Source organism: Balaenoptera borealis, assembly GCF_965194805.1.
Source record: "Balaenoptera borealis genome assembly, chromosome: 6".
Classification (NCBI taxonomy): domain Eukaryota; kingdom Metazoa; phylum Chordata; class Mammalia; order Artiodactyla; family Balaenopteridae; genus Balaenoptera; species Balaenoptera borealis.
The window spans coordinates 49,339,435-49,365,055 of NC_138863.1; the positions used below are offsets into that span (position 1 = coordinate 49,339,435).

Consider the following 25,621-nt stretch of genomic DNA (forward strand, 5'->3'; position numbering starts at 1 on the left):
TTAATTTCTCTTTCAGATTTTTCATCATTAGTGTATAGGACTGCAAGAGATTTCTGTGCATTAATTTTGTATCCTGCTACTTTACCAAATTCATTGATTAGCTCTAGTAGTTTTCTGGTAGCACCTTTAGGATTCTCTATGTACAGTATCATGTTATCTGCAAACAGTGAGTTTTATTTCTTCCTTTCCAATTTGGATTCCTTTTATTTCTTTTTCTTCTCTGATTGCCAGGGCTAAAACTTCCAAAACTACGTTGAATACTAGTGGTGAGAGTTGGTAACCTTGTCTTGTTCCTGATCTTAGAGGAAATGGCTTCAGTTTTTCACCACTGAGAATGATGTTGGCTGCGGGTTTCTCATCTATGCCCTTTATTATGCTGAGGTAGGTTCCCTCTATGCCCACTTTATCATAAATGGGTGTTGAATTTTGTCAAAAGCTTTTTCTGCATCTATTGAGATGATCATATGGTTTTTATCCTTCAATTTGTTAATATGCTGTATCACATGGATTAATTTGCGTCTATTGAAGAATCTTTGCATTCCTGGGATAAGTCCTACTTGATCATGGTGTATGATCCTTTTAATGTGCTGTTGGATTCTGTTTACTAGTGTTTTGTTGAAGATTTTTGCATCTATGTTAATCAGTGATATTAGCCTGTAGCTTTCTTTTTTGTGACATCTTTGTTGGCTTTTGGTATCAGGGTGATGGTGGCCTCGTAGAATGAGTTTGGGAGTGTTCCTCCCTCCACTATATTTTGGAAGAGTTTGAGAAGGATAGGTGTTAGCTCTTCTCTAAATGTTTGATAGAATTCGACTGTGAGGCCATTTGGTCCTGGGCTTTTGTTTGTTAGAAAATTTTTAATCACAGTTTCAATTTCAGTGCTTGTGATTATTCTGTTCATATTTTCTATTTCTTCCTGGTTCAGTCTTGGAAGGTTGTGCTTTTCTAAGAATTTGTCCATTCCTTCCAGCTGGTCCATTTTATTGGCATATAGTTGCTTGTAGTACTCTCTCATGATCCTTTGTATTTCTACAGTGTCAGTTGTTACTTCTCCTTTTGCATTTCTAATTTTGTTGATTTGAGTCTTCTCCTTTTTTTTTCTTGATGAGTCTGGCTAATGGTTTATCAATTTTCTTTATTTTCTCAAAGAACCAGCCTTTAATCTTATTGATCTTTGCTACTCTTTCCTTCACTTCTTTTTCATTTATTTCTGATCTGATCTTTATGATTTCTTTCCTTCTGCTAACTTTGGGGTTTTTTGTTCTTCTTTCTCTGATTGCTTTACGTGTAAAGTTAGGTTGTCTGAGATTTTTCTTGTTTCTTGAGGTAGGATTGTATTGCTATAAACTTCCCTCTTAGAACTGCTTTTGCTGCAACCCATAGGTTTTGGGTCATCATGTTTTCATTGTCATTTTTTTCTAGGTATTTTTTGATTTCCTCTTTGATTTCTTTAGTGACCTCTTGGTTATTTAGTAATATATTGTTTAGCCTCCATGTGTTTGTATTTTTTTACAGTTTTGTTTTGTTTTTTTTTTTTGACTGTAATTGATATCTAGTCTCATAGTGTTGTGGTCGGAAAAGATACTTGAAACGATTTCAATTTTCTTAAATTTACTAAGGCTTGATTTGTGATCCAAGATATGATCTATCCTGGAGAATGTTCCATGGGCACTTGAGAAGAAAGTGTATTCTGTTGTTTTTGGATGGAATGTCCTATAAATATCAATTACATAGATGTGCTTTGGTTCAAGTGGGAGCAGAGGACCTAGAGCCACTCAGTAAATATCAACATCATACTCTGATGTCTCTTTTGTGAAATCTGTATGCTCTACTAAGGATAATTTAAAAACCTCTGAACTAGATAGATGATCTCTAAGCCCTTTTTTAGCTCTTAAATTATAAGATACTATAAATCAAATGGAAAATTAATTTTTAAAATATTAGAAATACAATTCGTGTTGATGATTTTTTATGTGTGTCTGAGTTATTTTTCTAATGATAACTTCTCAAATTATTTAACTTTAGAAGAACTAGACACTCAATTTTGGTAAGTAATAATTCTTTGAATTACTGTTTCTGATCAGTGTTTTTTCCATGAGACCATCTCCTACAGATGATATTCTGTGGCTCTAACACTGAACTTACATTTATACATTAGTGTATTATATACAGTTATAGAATTAGCAATGTATTTTGATTTTCTAACATTTTTAATATAAATAGTGGTTGTTAATCTTTTGGGATATCAAACTCAGGAATTCATTTGTATTTTTTGTTTCATACAGAGTCCATGAACAGAAACTAAGGTGAGACATACAGAGGGAGACTCAACTCTTCATGTTATAGAAAACAGTTTTCTTGAGCTTCATCATTCCCTTCACAAATCTCATAGGTTCTTTTGATGACCTCTTAACTCAATATTATGTGCTGTTTAGTTCTTTATCTTGTAAAAATAATAGCTAGAATTTTAAAAATAAAACTTGTTTTAACAGAATTTAAAATACAGTTCACTCTTTCATACATGAAGAGATCATCATAATATTTTTTCATTGTAAAAATGAAGTTGATTTCGAATTATTGGACTCACTATTTTTAAAATCTTGAAAAATAATAAACAACCTGAAATACTAAAATAGCAATAATATTGTTATTATTATTGTTGTTATTTTTAGGTTCTGGGTTATATTTCTTCATTATGTTTGTTTCTGTGGGTTTACTTTATATTACTTGCAATAAGCAAATATTTATTTAAAATCAGGAAGAGCAGATGTTTTAATCAGCATATTTAATTTTATATACACCATTTGATTACAATTATGTAAAAATAATATAGACAGCAGGAAGTCAGGAAGAGAGTAAAAAAGGGTTAATAACTGTTGCCTTGGAGTGATTTACTAAAAGCGAAATTCTTCCTGCACATTTTCATAGTTCAAATTCTTATGGAGAAAAGTTAATTTTATAATAAACTAATATTGTCAAACTACTTAACAGATCAGTTACTTGATTTATTTAAATAATACAAAAGTATTATTTTGATGAGAAGAATGATGAATGATATTGCATTTCCTGAAATACTAAGCATTTTATAACAATTTCTATGTAATGAGGCGTCCCTTTAAGTTCTGTTCCTTTGAAGCAAGCTGCAGAAATTCAATACAGGTAAGTCCCAGACATATGTAAACCTCCCAATGATGACCCTACACTTTCATAATTTATTTCTAAACTGCCCTCACCTTTGTACTTTGTTTCCTCTAGATTCCATACTTGATTCTATGTACTGAGGCTTCAATCTTAGCTTGAACTTGATGTTGTTTCCTGTTTCTATCATTTGAAATCAATCATTTTCTAACATAATTCATTTGGTCTTCTTTTGCTTTCCTTAACCCAATCTTGCCTTTGTTGTAAAGTATTCTTTGACTTGTTTTTAGCAGCTTAGATACTATTTTGTCCTTTGACCAGGCAGGTGTCACTTGGCAAAGAAGAACCATAAATGTAGCATATTCTGGTAAAAGCTGAAATATCTTTGAAATTAACATTATATAAGTAGTACAGAGATGAACTTTCTCCATCAGTAGTAACATAACAACCCAACAGATATTATAATGTAATTGGTTACTCCAGTTAGAACTCTTACATAGGGTTTTATACAAATTTCAACTGATTTAGAGAGTATAACTCTTGGGAACAGATAATAAACTAGTCATCTCACTCTGTTAAACAAATCATGCAATCTAAGCTTTGTAAGAATAATAAGCAGAGGATGCAACTGTCTTAATTATGAGTAAAAGCTATTAAAATCCTAAAAGACAAAGAGATGATACTATGTAAAACAGGAACAAGCCTAAATCCACCTTTTAATTATGAGATGCCTTAGATGTCTGCTATAAGAAGGTATTCCTTATGCTTTCTTGATAATCAAATTCCATTTGATAGGATAAACCTAGGTATTTTAATAGCAAGGAAGATGAGGTACTTTTGTAGGTATATATGCCTGAACCCATAAACATGTCTGTACTTAATGTGATTGCTGACTACTAACCAATCAAAGTTACCACTTTCTCTGGATAATTGCCCTTGTTGAAATGAGAGTTACCCATCCAGGAGGTTAGTTCCCCCCTAATCCCACCTCTGTCTACACAGCCTGTGGCCACTAACTGAGCAATGCTGGTAGAAAAGGTCAGCCCCAGTGTGGGACCAACTTCATAGTGTAATTCATACCTCCTATAGAATCAGCACTGTCCAAAAACTCAGGTTGAAGCTTGGATCCAACTGACACCACACCTTTGCTTAGCTCCTTCCTTTGCCCCATCTTTCTTTACTCCCTGTCTCTTAAGTAGGGTCATCAGATTAAAAAAAAGGACTCATATAAATTTGAATTTTAAAGAAAGAATGAATATTATTTTAGTATAAGTATGCCCTGAATATTTCAAACAAATATTCACTGTTTATCTGAAATTCAAATTTCATTAGGCATGCCATGTTTTTATTTGCTAAATCTCATACTCCTATTCCTGGGAGCATTTCTTCAATAAATTATGTGCACTTGAAATCTTGCTTCAGAATCTGCTTCCAGGAAATCCAACCTTAGATAATGCCAATTATATAGTGATAGGTTATTAAACATATATTTCAAAACTATATAACTCTCTCTATATCGCATATATGTATGTATATATATATATATATACTGATCAATGTAAAATATGTGTGTGTTATGTAACAATAGTAATGAATATAAAGAATACATGCATTATACAATAAATTATTCCTGGAATGGTGAACACTAGCCTCTAAAAGAAGTTACCCATGAACAAGAGAACAGGATTTGTGAAAGAACTTTTTGTGGTAATCTCCACTTTACACTGAAATTCTCATATTATTTGCAGTTTACAACCAAATGTTATAATTCCAGTATACAATAATAAAGATAAAGTTCGTTGTATCATTGATTTTGTCCCCATAGCAGTTGAACACTCATGAGATTTCTTTTTCTTATTTGGTTTTCCTGTTGATATCCACTGACTCCAAGCTGACATCATATGTAGCAAAGTGAGAAGGGGTTGAGGAAGATTAAAAAGGTGTAGGAAAATAACTTATCAATAGGAAAACAATGCTAGCTACACGCACATTTCAAAAAGAAAGAAAAATGAAAACAGAAAAAGCAATCATAGACGTAGATGGGAACTATTGTTTTTTAAGTAGGCTTAAAATTAAATATACGTCAGAGCTAAGGCGTAAGCTTACTGGAAGTCAATATAAGGCAAAGTTGAATTTTCCTCCTAGGAATATAGGTAAGTAACAGCAGCCAACTGTAATGTATCCTGCACGTATGAATATTTATTGTGAAATTAGGCTTCAGAGAAAACAGCATGTGAATGCAACAACAAAAAATGATAAATTATGAGTGTGGGGTTACAAAATACAAGTAGAAATAACCTTGGACTAAGAGGCAAAAGGGTATGAGATCTAACTCTCATATTATTAACATTAGCTTACCTTGGACAAGCCATTATGGGCATTTGTTTTTTTTATAAAATGAAGTGTATGTAATATATGATTTTTAAAAGCTCTCCAATTCATACATTCTATGACCCTTTAAAAAAGATAGTTGAGACTGCCTTATTCTAATAAATTATTTTAATCTCATATTTCACTCTAGCAATAAAAGGAATATAATAATACAAAGAAATAAGAACCCTACATTTTAGTAAACACATTTGGACGATAAGCAGAAATAATATGTGTTCTGACTTTGCAGTGAATTATTATTGTACTGCCTCCTTTAATCTTGTGTGATCATACTTTTTCTAAGACTTGTAATATCAATCTGAAGATTTCCACTCCTATAAGTGTATTTTCCTTTATTAATATTTATATGAATGTCAAAAAGGCATACAGTTTTATAATACTTTAATATTTAAACTATTAATTCTTTGTACGGTGATAGCTATGTATATATTTCACTGTTCGTCTGAAAGCATACTAATTTTAGATCTTTATATGCACTATAGGATAGAGAATCACAGTACTGGGTACTTGCTGGCTAAATGCCATGAAACATTCTATTATTAGAATGATATTGGTAAATCTTTAATGTGAACTTGATTGGTTAAAAATAGATGAGATTGTTAAACGGATCCTTCACTGAATAATTAAATACACTTATGGGAAAATCAATAAACTAGACACATCTATGGTACCAGCATCCTTCAGCTTTCTTTCAAACTGTAAAAACTCAGGCTCTACTGTGAGACATTGAAAAGACATATGAGATTACACATAAATCCTGGGGGCTGCCACAAAACCAGAGTCAAGTGTCAGAAACTATACACCTCCAGCATCACTGACTAGTAATAATGCGTATTATTTTTAATACACTGCTATTATTATTGAATTATTTCCAATGGATAATTTCTTGCCTTTGTGCTCACAGTGAAGGCCAAACAGACAGTTATGGGTGGTTGGCAGTAAATCTACATCTGTGAATAAACTCTCCTGGGACCCTATGAAAGACTGTAATGAATTCAACACATGGTGCTAATCCTAGAGGCAGACACATTCACATGGTGAGAGAAGACAGTTAGGGTTTTCTAATAAAAATTAAGCTCCAAATCAGTCTGTGTGAACACTGCTGCTATTAACTGCTGTGCCCTGGATTGAAACACACACTCACACACACACACACACACACACACACACCAGTTAAAGTGTATGAAGACACACACTATTAAACAACTGTTACTTGTCTGCTGCTTTTGTCTCCAAAAATATATGTCTCTGCCCAGTTATTTTTTTCCAGACAAAACCTACATAATCGAATATCAACTTTTAGTAGGCTATGTAGTTCAATCGTCTTTTTAAAAGAAGTAACATCGAAAATATACCTTTAGAAACTATTTTTAACTTATAAATCAATTTACCTGCAGGTTATCTAATGAGGAAATTGTAAAAGATTTCTCACTGTTTCTCTCATCAGAAAGCATGGATCATTTCTCTGAGTTCTATTCTGTTCTATTTCCTCCAACTGTTATTTCCAAGAGTATAGGGGTAACTATGCTCGCACTTATAGTTCCTGGAGAGATACAGCTATCCTTTGGTATTTGCAGGGAATTGTTTCTGGGACGCCCCCCTGCGGATACCAAAATCTCCCCGATGCTCAAGTCCCTTACACAAAATCTATAGTAGAACATTAAAACATGTATACTGAAAAATAAAATAAGTTGAAAATAAAATAACTAATAAAATAGAAATATACAGCCTTTAATTATGCTATACCCCCTTAGCCTATATTAAGAGACAAAAATAAGTGCTGTTTCAAAATAGCATAGTCAGATTAAAAGTGAAAGTTCATGTAAATATTATATCCAAATCAGATTACTGCAATTTGTTTTTAGAAACACTAGATATTTCACATAGAAGTATAAGTTTGTGATTATATTTATATATGTTTATATGTAGACTCACATTTGTAAATTAATTTGTAGAAATAGAGAAGACATTTCATAAATAAAAATGTAAAAGTAAATACAATCTAACTACGTACCTTAACTCTTAACATTTAGAATATATCTTTTTGTATATGGTTTTATATCTCAGGGCAATTAACTCAGAACAAAGGGAGCATGAATCCTGTAGTACATTGCTTATTCTAGTATTGGTAATTTTTTTCCCAGTTTATTATGAACAGTGGTACTTCTGGTAAAAAGAGATAGGCAATGCTTTTGAGGATTCTGTGCTGAGCAAATTGACAGATCAGAATGAATGTCTCTTCTCCTGTCCTTTGACATAAACCTGTAGATACTAACATAGGCCCTAAATATCACACAGAAAGAGTGAATCTCGCTAAATATATCTTACTTTAACAAATTATTCTCACTAAATATATCTTACTTATAAGATTGTACTCATTAAATGTATCTTACATTAACAAATTACTAAGGTTTTTTTTGGTATACAAAATAGGTATTATATATTTCCATGAATTATTTTCAAAGATTTGGTAGAATCTGTTTTTATATGTCTGATTATACAATGTAGTTTAACATGTATGGTTATAGAAGTAAATACAGAAGAAAATGCAGAGTTTTGGGTTTGTTATTGTAAGTCTTTTCCTTCTCTTGCGTTTCCTGCCTAGAGAAGTTCCTTTAGCATTTGTTGTAGAGCTGGTTTGATGGTGCTGAATTCCTTAGTTTTTGCTTGTCTATAAAGGTTTTAATTTTCCATCAAATCTGAATGAGATCCTTGCTGGGTAGAGTAATCTTGGTTGTAGGTTTTTCCCTTTCATCACTTTAAATATGTACTGCAACTCCCTTCTGGCGTGCAAAGTTTCTGCTGACAGATCAGTTGTTAACCTTATGGGGATTCCCTTGTATGTTATTTGTTGTTTTTCTCTTGCTGCTTTTAATATTTTTTCTTTGTATTTAATTTTTGATAGTTTGATTAATATGTGTCTTGGCGTGTTTCTCCTTGGATTTATCCTGTATGGGACTCTCTGCGCTTCCTGGGCTTGATTGACTATTTCCTTCCCACATTAGGGAGTTTCCAACTAAAATCTCTTCAAATATTTTCTCAGTCCCTTTTTTTTCTCTTCTTCTTCTGGGACCCCTATAATTCAAATATTCATGCATTTAATGATGTCCCAGAGGTCTCTGAGATTGTCCTCAATTCTTTTCATTCTTTTTTCCTTATTGTGCTCTGTGATAGTTATTTCCAATATTTTATCTTTCAGGTCACTTATCCCTTCTTCTGCCTCAGTTATTCTGCTATTGATTCCTTCTAGAGAATTTTTAATTTCATTTATTGTGTTGTTCATCATTGTTTGTTTGCTCTTTAGTTCTTCTAGGTCCTTGTTAAACATTTCTTGTATTTTCTCCATCCTATTTCCAAGATTTTAGATCATCTTTACTATCATTACTATGAATTGTTTTTCAGGTAGACTGCCTATTTCCTCTTCATTTGTTTGGTCTGGTGGGTTTTTACCTTGCTCCTTCATCTGCTGTGTATTTCTCTGTCTTCTCATTTTGCTTAACTTACTGTGTTTGGGGTCTCCTTTTCACAGGCTGCAGGTTCATAGTTCCCGTTGTTTTTGGTGTCTGCCCCCAGTGGCTAAGGTTGGTTCAGTGGGTTGTGTAGCCCTCCTGGTGGAGGGGACTGGTGCCTCTGTTCTGGTGGATGAGGCTGGATCTTATCTTTCTGGTGGGCTGACCACATCGAGTGGTGTGTTTTGGGGTGTCTGTGACCTTAGTATGATTTTAGGCAGCCTCTCTGCTAATGGGTGGCATTGTGTTCCTATCTTGCTAGTTGTTTGGCATAAGGTGTCCAGCACTGTAGCTTGCTGGTTGTTGAGTGGAGCTGGGTTTTAGCATTGAGATGGAGATCTCTGGGAGAGCTTTCACTGTTTGATATTATGTGGGGCCGGGAGGTCTCTGGTGGACTAATGTCCTGTACTCTGCTCTCCGACCTCAGAGACTCAGGCCTGACACCCGGCCGGAGCACCAAGACCCTGTCAGTCAGGGTCAGAAGAAAAGGAGGGAAAAAAAGAAAGAAAGAAAAAATAAATTAATAAAATAAAATAAAGTTATTAAAATAGAAAAAATTTATTAAAAATAAACAAATTTAAAAGTAATAAAAAATGAGAGAAAGAAAGAAGAGAGCAATGAAACCAAAAAACAAATCCACCAATGATAATGAGTGCTAAAAACTACACTAAAAACAAAAACAAAAAAAACGGACAGTCAGAACCCTAGGACAAATGGGAAAAGCAAAGCTATACAGACAAAATCACACTAAGAAGTATACACATACACACTCACAAAAAGAGAAAAAGGAAAAATATATATATATATATAAAAGAAGAGAGCAACCAAATCAATAAACAAACCTACCAATGATAATAAGCTCTAAATACTAAACTAAGATAAACATAAAACCAGAAACAAATTAGATGCAGGAAGCACACTCCAAGTCTACAGTTACTCCCAAAGTCCCCTGCCTCATTTTGGGGATGATTTGTTGTCTTTTCAGGTATTCCACAGATGCAGGTACATCAAGTTGATGTTGGAGAGTTAATCTGCTGCTCCTGAGGCTGCTGGGAGAGATTTCCCTTTCTCATCTTTGTTCGCACAGCTCCTGGGGTTCAGGTTTGGATTTGGCCCCATCTCTGCATGCAGGTCGCCTGAGGGCATCTGTTCCTCGCCCAGACAGGACGGGGTAAAGGAGCGGCTGATTAGGGGCCTCTGGCTCAGTCAGGCTGGGGGGAGGGAGGGGTACAGAATGTTGGGTGAGCCTGCAGCAGCAGAGGCCGGCGTGACGTTGCAGCAGCCTGAGGCGTACTGTGTGTTCTCCTGGGGAAGTTGTCCCTGGATCACGGGACCCTGGCAGTGGCGGGCTGCACAGGCTCCTGGGAGGGGAGGTGTGGATAGTGACCTGTGTTTGCACACAAGCTTCTTGGTGGCTGAGCAGCAGCCTTAGCATTTCATGCCCGTCTCTGGGGTCCGCGCTGATAGCTGCGGCTCGCGCCCATCTCTAGAGCTCTTTTAGGCAGTGCTCTGAATCCCCTCTCCTCGCGCACCCTGAAACATTGGTCTCTTGCCTCTTAGGCAGTTCCAGACTTTTTCCTGGACTCCCTCCCTGGTAGCTGTGGCACACTAGCCCCCTTCAGGCTGTGTTTTTGCAGCCAACCCCAGTTCTCTCTCTGGGGTCTGACCTCCGAAGCCCGAGCCTCAGCTCCCTGCCCCCACCCACCTCAGCAGGTGAGCAGACTAGCTTCTCAGGCTGGTGGGTGCTGGTCAGCACCGATCCTCTGTGCAGGAATCTCTCCACTTTGCCCTCTGCACCCTTGTTGCTGCACTCTCCTCCGGGGCTCCGAAGCTTCCCCACCCACCCACCCCCTATCTCCACCAGTGAAGGGACTTCCTAGTGTGTGAAACTTTTCCTCCTTCACAGCTCCCTCCCAGAGGTGCAGGTCCCGTTCCTAATCTTTTGTCTCTATTTTTCTTTTTTCTTTTGCCTTACTCAGGTACATGGGGAGTTTCTTGCCTTTTGGGAAGTCTGAGGTCTTCTGCCAGTGTTCAGTAGGTGTTCTGTAGGAGTTGTTTCACATGTAGATGTAGTTTTGATGTATTTGTGGGGAGGAAGGTGATCTCCATGTCTTACTCCTCCATCATCTTGAAGGCCCCCTCTTGTGATTTTTGAATGTTGTTTTATAAGTAGATGAATTGTTCTTTTAGGAAAATTGTTCTGTTAATATCTGAGATATTCCATCTATATATATATTTCCAAGAAAAAGAAAAATCATGCCATCTAATGGCTAACTGCCTTTTATTCTTATGTTACATGTTGTTTTACGTACAGCCATGGGTTTTATACCACAGAGTGTATTCCAAGGCTACACAGAGAATATGAGAGAAGAAAAAGAATCTGGAAAAATTCTAAGGGGCCACCTGCACATACCAGGTTTTGTTATGGAAGTCATGTGGAAGGGCAGGTCTTTATTTCTAAACAGGATGTATAAAGACCTGAAGATTTTATGTTTATAAAAATCTCATTAAATATACCTAATTGTATCACATATTCAAATATAGTAAAGATTAAATCACCTATCTAGAACTAAGTGATATCTTGTCCTAAACTGTGGCCCTAATGTTATGACAAAACTTTTAATATTACTCTATATTATTGCTCAACAGTAGCTTCCAAATGCATTTTCTTTTAAATTCTTTCAGCAACTTTCAGCAACTCTATTTTATTAGTATATATATTTAATAGATGCAGTAACTGTAGAGACCAAATGCATTTCCAATGGTCACATAATTATTAAAGGGTAAGACTAAAATTTGAACACCAACCTGTTAATTCCAAGTTTATTTTTATTTTATTACGAGAAAATATAGGTAAATTTTGAAAATGAATCATGTATGATAAAATTGTATAAGAAATTTCATATTTGGAGTATTGCTCAATATATGAACATTCTGAAGTGAGAGATGCTTTAACTTTGAGAATTAATATTATAAAGCAACAATCAGTTCAATGCTTGAGAGGATGGCTTACTACCTGATGCATGCCATATTCCTTATATCAATCAGTGTATACGAGTGTCTATTTGAGTTTAGTATTTGTTTATACTAATCAATTAGTTTATACTAATAGATCCATATTCATGTATACAACTCTAAATTTTTATAAATTTGTTGGTTATTAGAGACAAAAGATCTAGATCTTCCCTCCTTAAAAATTAGAAGTGGTTCAGTGGTATCAGATTTACACTGCAGTTTATAATTTACTTGTCTTCTTTTGTGTTTTCTTAGAATAGGCAGATATGTAGCATACTTCAAAGGGAGATTTTTAAAAATAGGTTTAAGAGTATCATTAAGTGCATTTTACTTGTTAACTTTTAAAATTGTTCCTTTTAGCACAAAGATGCATGATTATTTCATTTAATTGTTCACTATGCTTTATCCATTAAAATGATTTTTCCAGATACCAAAAATAATTTTACACCCCTAGGGAAGTAAACATTAAAAGCAGTTTTGAAGCATTATGTATTGAGGATAATTTAAAGCACAAAATTATTAATAACAGTTAAAATACTGAAATAAGCAAGAATGACAAAGTAATCCTAATCTTCATCTTGAGTTTTACTGATAGGTTAGGAGAAAATATGCCTGAAGAAAAGAAAGAGGTTTAGTAACCTGAAAATCATTTTTGTAAAGAATTTTTGAGCTTATTATTAAAAGTAAGATGGATTATGTATACCAGGTATTAAAACATATTGTTAAATTTACTTTGGACAGAGAGGACACACACATATCTCCCAACAAAGAGTGAGAGAGAGAGAGAGAGTACTCCATTTGTACATATATTTTGCCTACAAACCCTACCTAAAATCCTCAACAGAGAAGAATAGGGGGAAAATGTACCTGATTCATCCTACCATTATATTAAAAAATATTTATTTTATATTGGATTTATGCTATGACTTAGAAGTGCTGCTTATTGACTATATATTCATAAATTTGTCTTCACATTTGTTATGCTTGCCTGAATATTTTTACTGTGCTAAAGTATGCATAAACATAAACATTTACCTTTTCAACTATCTTTAAGTATAAAATTCAGTGATATTAATTACATTCACCATGTTATACCGTCATCACCAGTATATGTTTCTAAAACTTTTTCATTACCACAAGCAGAAACTTGTAACCATTAAATAATGTTTCCTATTTTCCACTCCTCCCAGTCCCTGGTATAATAGGCTGCATTTTAAAATTTCACTTTCAAAACAAGTCAGTGAATTTTAATACTTGTAATAATGTCTTTAAACAAGTATGAATCACAATTCCTCAAAGACTTCAACATACAGACATCTATCAACATGCATTATTGCCTCACGTGTTATCCTGACTTGATCTTCAATAAATCTTTTACAATGATAATGAGTGCTGAATAAATCAAATATAAGTAGGTATTGATCTTTGACAACATCTAGCAATATATGTACTATCATTCTTCTTGTGTAAATACACAATATTTACTAAAAAAAAGAAGAAAATACAGACTTTATAAGTATAATGGACTTCAGGGTTTATATGGAATTTATAAAGTCCCCAGTAAAATCATGTGGAGTTCCATTAAACCTGTACAAAATAAATTTAGCTTCAGGATTTCAATTTTCTCATATCTGTACTAACTGGATAGTTATTAACAGCGATATTCCATTTCTTCAAATTAACTCAATTTTCTACTCATATATGTTATTTATGTATCCCCGCTGCCAGGAAATGCAATATTCACATAGAAATGCAGGTTCTTTTTTCTTAAATATCAGTGTTTATGTTCAATTTTTTCTATCATCATAAGATTAAAAAACATCCTGTACAAGCTTACAAATCATAAATTGTGCCTTGGGCCAGTATGGTTGTAGAGCCACATCTTCAAAGGAAGCTACTTCCTTATCAGAAAAGAATCACTCTAGAGCCATCTGCCTGCTTATCGTTACATCTGGCCAGACTTATGTTTTAAAGGAACAGCTAACTAAATAAGGAAGAGAACATCAAGCTAATAGACATTTCTGGCAGTCAATAAAAGGTTACTGAGAAAAAATAACCACACATGCCACAAAAGCAACTGATGAGTACAGGATGTTATCTAGAGCAAAGGACAATGATGAGGCCCTAATTAGATACTACTAAAGACATTAAATGGCAAATATGATAAGAATACTGACAATTTTACAAGTGAAATAAAGTCCTTGCTATATTAACAAGAAAATTATATGATATTTTATCTAATATAATTATTTTAAAAATAATTATCTATATTCATATATCCTTGGATATACTACCATGCTTCTAAGTTCAGCATTCTATAATTTTGTTTTATTTTTTCACCCCCTCCCTACCTTGCCTCTATTTGTATACATTTTTCCATTTATCAACTCTGGTATAGGAACTGTTCTAGCCATTGAAGCTGAAGGAGAAAAAGTGATGAAGGTCAAGTTCTGAAAAATCAAAGTCTTTGGGGCAGTGATTCAGGAAAATAAATAAGTACAATAAATTGCGGAAGGTATTGCCATGGAAGTAAGTCCAAAATGGCTGTGTTTGGGCTTATCATTTATTTGACTGCCAACATCCAGAACACATGATATAGGTGGGAAAAAAAGTACTGAAATCCCATGTGAAATTTTAGTTAATAACTTTAGCTTAAAGTTGTTGCATAGGACAACAGTTTATCTAGCATATTGAAACCTAGAGAAAACAATTTTTCATATTCCTTGGAAAACTAAATTATTTTCAAGAGTAATCACAAAGTGAAACAAAAAAAACGTGAATAAAATGTGTACATTTTGCAAGACACATTAGAGAGATTTACTCCTTCAATAAAACCATTTTGGATTTTTCTATTTGTAATTTTTTTTGTATATTTAATGTTTGGCATTGTAGCTAATTCCCCAAACCCCTGCCATGTAGATGATTGTGTACATTGCTCATTATAATCCCATTTCTCTTTTCCAGGGATTGGTTTATCCACCCAACTCTGACAAATGAGATGTGAGGGTGAGTCTGATGCTAATAGGAAAAGATGATTCCTTGTCATCCTCTAGATATTATTATTTAAATGTTGTGTTTACAATTATCACAATCAACTCCAAGAATGGCTGACTAGAAAACTAGAAGAAAATTATGTTATTGGTGATATCTCAATCAAGCATACCTGAAATCCCTCTGAGCTCTAAAATTCCTGTTATGTGAGATGATAAATCATGTATACTTTGAACCAGATTGATTTTGCATTTCTATTGGTTGTAGCCCAAATGATTGGATTGGATATATCTGGTAATAATAGAAAAATTATTTTTATTTTCTGTTTACTACATTAATAGAACCAGTGTTTAGGCAGAGGCTGTTCATTTTTATCACCTTATATTTATGCATCTAGTAAGTGTATCTGTAAACATACAAGTTTTCGCTTCAATTATAAAAAGCTAACAAATGTTTAATACCGAGTGTTATAGATTTATCCCATCCTTAATACTACTGTCAAAACAATTAAGTTTAAGTACATAACTTATTTGTTAATAAAATCAGTTATACATATATTTGTCATTAATGTTTTTTAAATGCTTTTAAAGATATTTCCAATGTTTGATCTTTAAAGTTTGAAAAAAAGTGAAGCAAATAAATTTATTCTTACTAAAGAATTCATATAATATACATTGCAGAATATTTAATAAAACGGTAACTTGACTCGATATTTTTTTCAGCATATTTTCATTAAAAACAAACTTTTAAATATTCTCAGGGGATGGAACTATATCAGCTTTAGTTTAACAAACTAAATGATTTATGAAGAATCATTATAATGGCTATCGCTAACAGGCTTTGTTTGCTTTCATGTTATTATGAAATTAATTGTCTAAGTGTTATGAGTATAAGCCATAAATATACATATTGTCACTCTTTCCAGTATTTTTTTACTTACTAGCTATAAAACCATCAGAATATTATTAAATTTCTCTGTACTTACTTTCTTATTCTATAAAATAAAGATTAAAATAGTAACTATCAAATGGATTGTGACTTAGTACAAGTAAAAATTAACTCCAATAGTATCTGACATATAACTAAGGTTCAAAAATTTTTTAATTTTATAAACAATATCAAAAACAATGTAGGGATAAGGATAAGTGAATCCTTATCCTTTTTTCTTTTTTTTTTCTTTTAAATGATCTGGCCACTCCTAACTCCAACCTCGTATCCCTCATTGACTGTCCTTTAGGGACAGTATCAAGTACTTTTCTGCCCCAGAGCCATCTTGTAACCAAGCAGGGGCCTTCCTGGGGCACACCCCCCTGCCCCCGTCATGTCCTCCACCTGCTTTTTTTTCTTTTTTCTTTTTTTTGGCTGCATTGGGTCTTCGCTGCTGTACACGGGCTCTCTCTAGCTGCGGCGAGCGAGGGCCACTCTTGGTAATTTGAAATATAAACATATTTCAAAGTGAATAAAACAAGGATACAAGAACACAGACTTAGTAAATATTATGTTTATATTTCTATAAATATAACACATCTTGGTAATTTGTCTTTTTCCTACATTTTTACTTAAGTGATTTTCTAATAACTCATCATTATTTTTGAGGAAAACAGTATTTTGTATGTGTGTTGGGGTTCTTTAAAATTTAGGTTTACTAACTTCAGACATACTCTTATTCCTTCAACAAAAATTTTGCTTGAGTGAGAGTTCTAGATTCTGGAGATAGGACATGAGATAAGAATAGAAAGAGTAGTAGCAGTAATAATGTCATTAGTAATGACAGTGCCATCAGCAAATACATATTCAATGCTTTCTATATGCTAAATATCTTACATATTTTATTATATTTAGTTGTCACAATAATTATACAGGTGAGTATGATTGTTATTCCTTATTAGAGATGAGTATATTGAAGCAATGGAAACTGAATAACTTGCCAAGTTCACACAACTAGCAAGAGGTTTACTAATGTATTAATTTCAACTCAAGTATTGTGATTGTGGAGTCAGTCATTTAGTCTAAACATCTATTTAATGAAATATCCAGAAATTAATACATTATACTTAGTTGCAACCTCATGCAGCTAAAAATGTAAATAGCATTTTTTATTGCAATTAAACATATAGTTTATTAAATTTAATTAAAATAACAATGATAACTTATCACAATATAATTATAAATAGATTTTAAATAAATATACTATTTATATTTTTCATTATGTATGCATGTATGTACATCATATATGTATGTGCATACAAACATACCTATAATCTCTCTCCATACATAAACACATGCATATATATATATACACACATGCAAAAATACATGTATCTATCTTCTATTTATCTACCTTCTTCTATCTATCTATCTATCTATCTATCATCTATCCTTACATACATATATGCACATATACCCACATGTACCCATATACACACTTACATGGTTAAGATTCCTGTGCCGCTTTTACTGGGTGGGTGGGTAAGGACCACTGATGTTATTTTATTATGTTCATGACTGACTCAGCAAACATTAGATTAAAATGTATAAGATTTTATTTCTAATTTAAATTTATTTATTTATTTTTGGCTGCATTGGGTCTTCTGTTGTTGTGCACGGGCTTTCTCTAGTTGTGGCAAGCGGGGAATACTCTTTGCTGCGGTGCACGGGCTTCTCATTGCGGTGGCCACTCTTGTTGTGGACCATGGGCTCTAGGGCGCACAGGCTTCAGTAGTTGTGGCTCGCGGGCTCTAGAGTGCAGTCTCAGTAGTTCTGCTGCACGGGCTTAGTTGCTCCGCGGCATGTGGGATCTTCCTGGACCAGGGCTCGAACCCATATCCCGTGCACTGGCAGGCGGATTCTCAACCACTGAGCCACCAGGGAAGCCCAAAAATGTATAAGATTTTTTTTTATTCACATAAAATATAAACAGTTACTGACATGTGGGATTTTATTTTATTTTTTTAACAGTGTGCACTTTCTATCTTCTTACTTAGATCTTAGTGAGGATTTTTTTAGATTCAGAATGTTTTCTATAAGTTTATGTAAATTCATGTTGGTATTCCTGTCCTTCTGGTCTCTAACTCAGGAAACACATGATTTTTAGGTTGAATCAGCATTCTCTTTCCTCCACACTTATCTTTTAATTCTCTAGTTATATCCATCCTACAGCCCATTTTATCTTCCTTGTCTCCCCCTCAGAGTCTTCATCTTATACTTGTATATAGTTAAATTATCCTGTTACTCTTCCATATCCTAAAATTAATTTCCCACAATCTCAATTTTCATTATGATTTCCAAAGCAATTTTAATTTTCTCTTTCAAATTTAGCCTCTTTTCTCCTTTATGTTATGTTGCTTTGTAAAAAAATTATATTTCCTTTTCTTTGTGTACTCATGGTTTTCTGCTTCTGTTTCTTCATTTTCATGCCTTCATACATCGTAGTGATGCATTTTCTTCTAATTCTTGTAAGCTAATTTGAAATATATGGTTTTTCTCATATGCTTCAGAATTATTGTGTTTCTACCACCTTTTGACAAAGATGAAGCCAGCCAATATAAAAAGAGCAGAATTGATAATTACATAAAAATCTAAAATTTTGACAATGTAATATTTTACTATGTATTTAAACTGTTGCTCTGAGATGCAGCAATATATAAATTAAGGGAACATACACAAAACAATAACAAAATATTGTAACTCTTCACATTTTAACAAAAAAATATGAGTTGGCAGCTTAGGATGGTGGGAGTTAAACTCTAAAGGTGTCTTCTTTGCATTCACACATAAAATTTCAGATCAGCAATGAAGAAATGAATAAAACTACAATACTGTCAAAAGTAGGTAAAATAAATTGTGTTGATTATAATACAAAATGTCAAAGTAAAACTATTGATTTTAGAATAGAATTCAAGTCATTCTATTACCTACTTTTCTATAAGATATTTTAATACAATCCTTTTAAATTATTTTATTTACAGTCTTTTCTTGGAGGTAGTGGCAAAAATACAGTTTTACCTAATAAAGTCATTTTATTTCCCTCCCAATTGTGGTGCTACCACTAAGTTTTCCCTTTACTCATTTTTCTTTGATAACGTCTTTTAAAGGTAGTAAAACATAAAGCAGTAAAATAAATAAATAAATAAAATCAATAATGAAGGAAGAGACACACAAAGTAATACTTAATGGAATTGTCAGCTCATGAAGGCAATTCACAAGCTGTAGTAAAATGAATTCTATTTACGAAAGAAATCAATACTTATCCTAGCATCATTCCTGCTACACTGCAATTTATCAGTAAACTGGATGCTGTCACATATCATAGACCTTAGAAAACTAGTTGCTCTCACAAGCAATATTTATTCTGCATAAGTTTCACCACACCTGAATTTACTTAAGCAAAGCAAAGCTTTCCTGGCAATTAAAGAACCAGGATATGATAATACACAAATACACAAATATGATTTGTGACAAAGGTACCTGAATTAAAGACAAAAGCCATATGGAGCTATGGAGATTCTAAACATTGGGAAGGGGAAGAAATAGGTTAATTACAAAGCATAAAAATGAGCTATCAAGTGCATTTGAACACTAAACACAAGCAATGTCTTTTTTATTTAGGAAGAATGTACAAACATGAGATTTAAGTTGACTCTGAATTTTCTTGTTTCTTCTCCTGCCTTCCTTCCTTCTTTTCCCCCAGCCCATCTTTGTCTTTTTCTTTCTTTATTTTTATTTCCTCCTTCTTTTCTTTCTTCCTTCTCTATTTTTTCTATATTTTTCTTCTTTTTACTATGGTGAGATTTATAAACACCTGTAGAAGTTAAGTTTACCCTTTTGCCCATCTGGCAAATCTCCATACTTGCTTTCTGTGTCATGAAAAAAAAAAAACTTTATTCTTACAAAACTACTGTGCACCTGAAATTAAAGAAGTGAATTTAATAAACTTTAATGCTTAGCCATCATCTCGAATCCAGATTTTCTCTAATAATAATACATTTTATGTCATTATCACAAAATAAATTATTTAAATACATTTCCATTGATGTTTCCAGGGCATCTATGTACCTCGGTGCAGGTTTATACACATTATCCTAATTTAAATGACCAACTGTTAGGACTTTAAGGCATGGAGTAATCACAGCAAGCAAGGATATTACAGAAACAGCCCAAGAGTTGCTGATTGATGAGCCATCTCTCTGAGGGAGCTCTCTATTCTCTCTTTGTCTCATTCTGGAGCCATGGTCCAATTCATCTCCAGTTTCTCATACTACTTATCTGATTTTCTGTTCTGATTCTGTTAGGACCCTAGGGCATAAAATACATGCAACAAGCAAGGATATTACAAAAGTAGCCTACATTTATCTTTATAACTGTACTCTTCCCATACCGTTTTAGGAGTTCTAGTGTTATCACTGAGTGGGCCTTTAGAAACACTCATTTAACCTTCATTCCCATAAATAGCTCCTTGGATAATTTGAAGTTATTTTCCCCCACCTATCACAGGTGCAATATCTTAAGTTTTTCCTGCCTCGAAAATGTTAACATTGCATACATAGAGGGACTCAAGATATCAGTCACTATAATATTTTAATTTCATTTTATGAACAACTAACTTGCTCTAGGCCCCGCTCAAAGCACATAGCAATGACAGAGGAATTATTTTAGAAAATGAATAACAGCATACTATAATAAATCTCGCAAACTTGAGTTAAATATTGTAATGGACAGATATAGAAGAGAAAAACAAAGAGGTAAGTGGACCTGAATCTGCAATGAGTGAGACTACTGTTTTAGAATCAAGCAAGGGATACTGGAGAATTCCTGCAGAGAGATGGCTCATCAATCAATCAGCAGGAAAGTGGTGGCACAGTGATATTAAGATAATTCAGGATGGTCTAATAAAGGGACTGATTGCCAAGCAATGTCAAGACATAGCAAAAAAACACGAGGGCTCCTGCTGTACCCCAGGGGAAAGCTGCTATCTCTCTAGACTCCAAGTTATGAAAAGGAACAGTGGTTACCCAAACATAGAATATAGGGTCATACAATAAAAAGTAGGTCAGTTGAGTTGAGATAAAGAGCCAATCTCTCTGCAAAATATCTCCAGTCTCTTCTGACAACTCAGGAAAGTATCCAAAGCAATAATACCTCAGCCATTCTCTCTTTCTTCCCATTCATCTCTGGCTGGGTCTTCCCACGTCTGAACCCAGTTAGTAGTAAGAGGACATGGAAGACCACTGATAGGCTCTAAACAGTATTAGTATCCTTGAATAAGATCATAATGAGAACCACAATAGTGAATGGGGGGGCAACATAATATCTAAAAAGATGGGGAATGAAAGTGTCTGGACTCACTGACTCAAAACAAAACCTGAGGTGACATACCCCTATCCAAGAAAACAGGTGAAAAGCCTGGACTGATCACTGTTTGGGCCCTGACTTATTATATGAACCTGATCACTTTATAGAGGCTGGTGAACCAGTTCTAAGTCCATAATTAAGAGCTGAAAACTTGATCAGATACAAATCTATAATACATCTAATATTACCACAGGAAAGGATTCCCAGGTAGACAGTATAACCTGGTTTAATTGAGAACCACAGGGGGTCAGAAGAAGTCCACTAAAAATCTACCAGACAAGGAAGAAAGGAGCTGAAAGTGAAGGTGGGAGACACATACATACACACACACATACACAGAGAAGAATTCAAGGTGAAGCTACAACTAGCATTCTCAAATCCAAAAATTAAAGAAAAACTAACATATAAGCAATAGCAGATGTGTTTATTCTAGAAAATATTTGAGTGCAACATAGAATGCTATAAAATAAGTAAATTTAGAGTCATCAAAGAGATAAAGTATAGCATCCATACAAATAAGAAAATACTGAATTCTATTCAACTGATATTGATTAATAAGTGGAAATGTTAAATTGCAGTAAAAATATATGTAGCCATTTAAATAACTCAATAGACATTACAATATCTAAAACAGTCACAGTCATATACGGAATTAGAGAACTAAAATAGAAACTATAACCCAGAATGCAATATAAAAAAGGAAAAGAAGGAATAAAACCACGAAAGAGCCATCAAATGACATAATAGTTAATTTGGCAAACTCTAGCATGATGAAGTTCCAGAAAAAGAAAATAAAAGAAGTGATAGGGAAGCTCTTTTTTAAGAAAAAAAATTAAGATTCTCCAGGAAAATAATGACAGAGTACTCTGATTAAAGGTACACACTATGTGATGTGAAGGTAAATTAAAACAAATCAACAACTGAATGCATTGGGCTGATAACATGTAACATTCAGAATAAAGAGAAAATATAAAGCTATTTGATAGAAAAGGTACATTTATCTAAAAAGTGATAGCAAATAGGCTAGCAATAGACTTCTCTTTCAATACAGACAATGCAGCATTGCAGAAAATTATGGAGTAAAAGCTTCATAACACTGCACAAAACTAAATGTTAAACTAGAATTCTAACCCTGCTGAGTTATCATCCAAAAATTAGGAAAAATAAACATTTTCGTATGAACAAACAGTAGGATAGTTTAAAAGCCATAGACCATAACTGAAATAATTAACAAAGATACAACTTAGAAGATAGGAGAAGGTGAGAAAAAAATTGTTGATCCTAGAAGTTATTCATACTTGTCACAGAGATGTAATTAACTCAAATATTTTAAAAAATCATAATTTTTTCCTTAAAAAGTTGAAATCAATTTAGAGAAACATTTTTTAAAATTCTGATTGTGTGTGTGCATGTGTGCATGCCTAGGTTGAGTACTTTATCACTAGTAGGATTGCAATTAATAACAGAATGTTCTTCACAAAATTTTGTGAATGTTAAATGAGACAACTTGTGCATTTAGAATAGCTCCTAAGATCCAACAAGAAGTGGATGATAACTTACAAATATTCCCTATTTTCTAGTTATTCAGGAAGGGTCCATTTTTGTTGGAATGTGGGATGGAATGTATTATTCACTCAAAGTTGCTTTATTGTATTTACTTCTTTCTTACCAAGAATCATGTCCAGTTTCATTCACAAATTCCCTGATATATGAAACTAGACTTGGTAACCAAATCATCTAGTAGGATCACTGATGCATGATTTCAAGACAATATTATTTTAAAATATTTAATTATAAAATGATTTGAAAAGAACTCCCTTATTCATGTATTTATTGATCTATTCAGTTATTTTGTGACTACTCGTGCCATTTTCAATGTTTCAGTATGGATAGTGAATAGGAGAATGTTAACAAAGAAGGAAATTAGTAATCATTAGAATTACTTTTGTCAGTCATACCCTACACGTTTAAATTTAAGAAATATGTATTATTAATTCCACTCAATAGGAGAGAAAACTGAAAACTCGGATTTATTTTTAAATCAATAATTTGTCTAAGGAACTAGAGCTAATAAGAGGTAGAGTGGGGCTTCCCTGGTGGCGCAGTGGTTGAGGGTCTGCCTGCCAATGCGGGGGACACGGGTTTGAGCCCTGGGCTGGGGGGATCCCACGTGCCGCGGAGCGGCTGGGCCCGTGAGCCACAACTACTGAGCCTGCGCGTCTGGAGCCTGTGCTCCGCAACAGGAGAGGCCACGATAGTGAGAGGCCCACGCACCGCGATGAGGAGCGGCCCCCGCTTGCCGCAACTGGAGAGGGCCCTCGCGCAGAAATGAAGACCCAACACAGCCAAAAAATAAAATAATTAATAAAAAAAAAAAAAAAAAAAAGAGGTAGAGTGTAATTTGAAACTATGTCTCCTTTTTTAGAACCCACACTCAGGAAAGATAGACCTATAATCAATAAACAATTATACTATGTGTAAGACCTTCATTTGTATGCACTGATTTATATGTCACTGAATCAATAAAGACCCCCCAAACCTCATGTAATTGCATTTCCAGGAAAAAAAAAAAACTGTTCCCAGTGTATCTGCATGAATATAGAAATGGTTATTTATCCTTTGGAGACTGCCACGATTGCTAATACATGAACTCTTTTATATACAGCTGACCCTTGAACAACTGGGGCATTAATCTGTGTATAATTTATAGTTGGCCCTCTGGTATCCATGCTCCTTCCACATCCGTGGATTCAACCAACTGCAGACGGTGTAGTACTATAGTATTTACTACTGAAAAATATCCCCATATAAGTGGACCTGCACAGTTCAAACACAGTTGTTCAAGGGTCAACTGTAGTTTATTTTTTGTCTCATAATCCTCTTTTCATACAATAAAAGGGAGAGGCTAGTTGTTACTTTTGTTTTCAGCAACCACCAGTAAATAACCCTCACAAGGCTCGGGAAAGTAGGTACACGCTGGAGACCAGGTATAGGGCTCAGTATCTCTTCAGCAAATGGTACCAAATAAGGAATGGTGTCCCTTAGATAGTCCACTGATCAGGAAAGAAGCTTACTTGACAAAATCCACAGTCTAATCCTAGGCTTATCAATCTTAGGGCAACAGTAATTCCAATGTTAATGACTTAAATTGAAAAATTAGACATTATTTCTATTGACATAATATACCCTCTTTTTGTCTGTAGATACATTGTTGTCTCTAGGTATTTTAAATAATAGGCAACTTCAATCAGGAAGGGAATTTGACCTTTGGTTGATCTTGTACAATCTTTTCAGTCAAGTAGTATAACTTTCCAAATAGCTCTTGAAACAAATATTTTTGCTTTCTTCAAGGACTGAAATAGCATATTTCATGATTCTTCAAACCTTCTGAGTGGCTCCTGTTGCTTCTAGCAACTAAATTTCCTGTCAAGCTTTTATTGTGAAAAAAAAACCCCAGAAAACCATAGGTTTTGTTTTGAAAATTGGTGGGTGAAGGAAGTAATAATGTTATTTCAATTATGTAATCAACTAAAGGCTGATGTTCTGTTTAAATGCAATTGTAAGGAAAAAGTAAACAAAATGTCACTGTATTTGATTTATAATTTATTATAAACTCATAGAAATTAATGTCTTTGAATTGCTATGGGAGCTCATAAATGTTCTAATTAACCTTCCTTAATTTACATCTGAGATAATTGGAGCTCATTTTTTCTAAAATTGATTCTTTTACCTTTTGTTAATCTTCTTTGAAGAGATAACACTAAAAATTAGTTCACATTCCAAGAGATCACATTGCCTTAAAGCAATGAGTACTGATTTTAAGACTGCTTAATCTTTCGACATTTTTAAAGACTGTTTTTGATAATTTGAAGATATTTTGAAAAGAATATTTTTTTATTTTGGTTGGATAAATTATATGATAGCTTTTAAGAAATTTTAAAGGATTTTCATATGAAAAAAATATTTTAATGCTCAAGAGTTCTGTGATATGTGAATTAACATATGCATCCCCATATGAAAACACAGATTTATAGAGATTTGCTAACTGTATTAAGTTACAGTTAAAAACCTAAGAAGAGATCTAACTCAAATAAATTGTTGATCTTAACTCTTCAAAAGCTTTTCCTCTTCTAATATGTACATGAATGTTTGAGGGCCCTTTTGTATATGTAATCCTCCCAGAAGGCAATGCTCCTATGCAATACACTATTATATCCTTATTGCTC

The 25,621-nt window shown here is 33.7% G+C and overlaps 1 protein-coding gene and 1 long non-coding RNA gene across 2 annotated transcripts in view; one reads left to right on the forward strand and one right to left on the reverse strand.

The window, feature by feature from the left end:
* Positions 1 to 25,621, reverse strand: part of ZNF804A (zinc finger protein 804A) — a 306,971-nt gene that overhangs the window by 210,933 nt on the left and 70,417 nt on the right. The gene's annotated exons all lie outside the window — the stretch shown is intronic.
* Positions 9,521 to 25,621, forward strand: part of LOC309631333 — a 467,574-nt gene continuing 451,473 nt past the window's right edge. The window contains exon 1 of the long non-coding RNA XR_014246202.1: positions 9,521 to 23,784. This is a non-coding gene — a long non-coding RNA (uncharacterized lncRNA). The remainder of the gene's footprint in view (positions 23,785 to 25,621) is intronic.